The sequence below is a fragment of the Emydura macquarii genome, unplaced genomic scaffold, assembly GCF_026122565.2.
Source record: "Emydura macquarii macquarii isolate MOO-44397 ecotype Brisbane River unplaced genomic scaffold, CSIRO-AGI_Emac_v2 contig_2676, whole genome shotgun sequence".
In the NCBI taxonomy this organism is placed as follows: Eukaryota; Metazoa; Chordata; order Testudines; family Chelidae; genus Emydura; species Emydura macquarii.
This window is the reverse complement of record NW_027132813.1, coordinates 34,211,671-34,213,893: the sequence shown is the minus strand read 5'-3', so window position 1 is coordinate 34,213,893 and position 2,223 is coordinate 34,211,671. Positions and strand designations below refer to the sequence as shown.

General features: G+C 39.0%; 1 long non-coding RNA gene across 1 annotated transcript; it reads left to right on the top strand.

Moving 5' to 3' along the window:
* The first annotated feature begins 888 nt into the window (after positions 1-888).
* On the top strand, positions 889-1,929 carry LOC137164559 (uncharacterized). The gene is made up of 2 exons (XR_010923107.1): positions 889-1,199; positions 1,371-1,929. It is a non-coding gene; the product is annotated as an uncharacterized lncRNA (long non-coding RNA).
* The last annotated feature ends 294 nt before the right edge of the window (positions 1,930-2,223 follow it).

Here is a 2,223-nt window from a genome sequence, read left to right as displayed (position 1 = left end):
CCTATCTCCTGCAGAGCTTCTGATAACTTTGCTTTTACCTGTGGCACAATAGAGTTTAAACTATATGGCCTGATCTGAAGGAATTTCAAAAATGGGATGCTGAAAGAAAAATTCGGCCACAACAAAATTTCAGTATTCGGCTCAGAACAAAAGCACTGTCTGAATTGAGAAGAGGAAACAAAATTTGGCTCAAAATCTCCCAAACATGTGGAACTGTTCAGAATTTGGCAGAAACTCCCAGATTCTACCTAATGGAGACTCCAAAAGGACTTTCCTGGAGGAGTCAGGTTCATCTTCAATATTTCCCAGCACAATGAAGCGAGGATCTGGGACCTGCAGGTACTCTGAAAGAAGTGAAGCCCCTCCACAGGAAATTCTACATGGAAATTCAACAGAAGTAAGAAGACGGCCTGGAAGACTGATGAGACCCCCCCCCCCCTCAAAAGACTTGATCTGTTGAACACTGCTCAGAACTATTTAAATGCAGTTGATAAAGAGACATAGAAGTATAAACAGTTTTGTGGAATTTGTCGTTTATTTGAACAGGGGTGTGTGTGTGTGTGTGTGTGTGTATGTATTGTCTATAATTTAAGTTTTAGTCTTAAGGGAGATGTGGAGGGTATTAGAGCTCCTGGCTCTCAGGAGAGGGCCAGAGAAGACCAGGATGTGTTGCAGCAAGGAGCTTAATAAAAGGGGGAACTTCCTGCTTAGGGAGTTCTTTAGCAGTTGCTTAAAGCATGCTCTTTGTGTCTGTGTCCTCAGTAATACTACAATAATGTTCTTTTAATGTAGTCTTTTATGCGTTGCTATTATTATTATTATTGACACCAATAAGATTTTACTTCCATTTATCCTTTTATCCCTGCAGAGCCCATGCAGCTCTGGAAGAGTGAGCTGGGGTCTCTTCTGGCTTGCACATGATCAACAGAATTGTTAACTAAGTGTCTCACATGAAAAGTCTTTGTTGCTGACAATGATATACAAGCCAGACATATCAGAGCTTTGCTTTCAGATGTCAGGCTGAGTCTGCAAAAGTGGTAGTTAGAAAATCCATCCTTTTCTTTAGAAGAAGTCATAGAGAGAAAATACAAACTACAAAATGCAATATTTAGAGACTCATTCTTCATAGGATTACTTTTCAAAGAAGAATTATCTGTTTTGCACTCCAAGAACGAGCTCCTTAGTTGATGTAAATTAAGGTAAGTCCATTGACTTCAGTGGAACTATGCTGATTTACACCAGCTGAGAATTTGGCCTGAAATGCCTAAATAATGATAACAACAACAACAATAATTACACATGTATATAGGGCGTTCATTCTGAGGGTCTCACCATATTTTACAAATGTGGGTATTATCATTCTTTTGCAGATGGGGAAACTGAGGCACGGAGCGATTACATGACTTCAAGCTTCCACAGCAAGTCTCTTTCCATTTCTTCCCAGCTAATTGCAGAGGCTGAAATTCTGTATTAGTCATGACATAGTATTTTGAGAACTTACTTACAGCATTGAATGAACTACAATATTTTGACACTGTTGTGGTGCAGCTCATTTTCGAGTTTCAGCTTTATCACTGATTTTCCAGGGATTCCTCGGTGTGAAACAGAGCAATGAATTTAATGCACAATGCAGTAGCTTTGTGTGTGAATTGTGTCATGCGTGAGGTTTTGTAAAAATTCCCCAGGAGGCAGGTTCAGCAGAAGAAGTTATACAGGATATTGCACAATTAGCCCTGAATGTTTCAAATTGGGTGACTGAAAGCGTGTGTGCAAATCATTCTGCATTCATCAAGAGGAGCTCTGATTGTAGGTTAATGGCTCGAAATCTGCCTAACACATTTAGTAATATTCATCTTCATTTCTAAATGAAGAGGGTAATATCTGTGCCCTGAAAGATAAGGCACCCTTCACATGTAGAGTACAAATCAGGTCCATTTGTACATACAAGCTTTTTCTAACCTATTGGTTTTAGGCAGCTAAGCAACAAATGGTCCTTCATTAATCAAAGGATAATCAAATAACACATGTTTTCAGTTAGCTGCTTGTAGATGTGACCACATTTGTAAGTTTTGCTATTTAATTTCTGCAGAGAATACCTGCATTTGTGTCATATATGTCTGGGTGACCCAAAAAGAGAACAACAAAAAGAACATACCACTAAATTTCTTCACGTCCTCTGTACATAACTCCTAAACAGTTGCTCCCCAGATACTAAGCATTAAA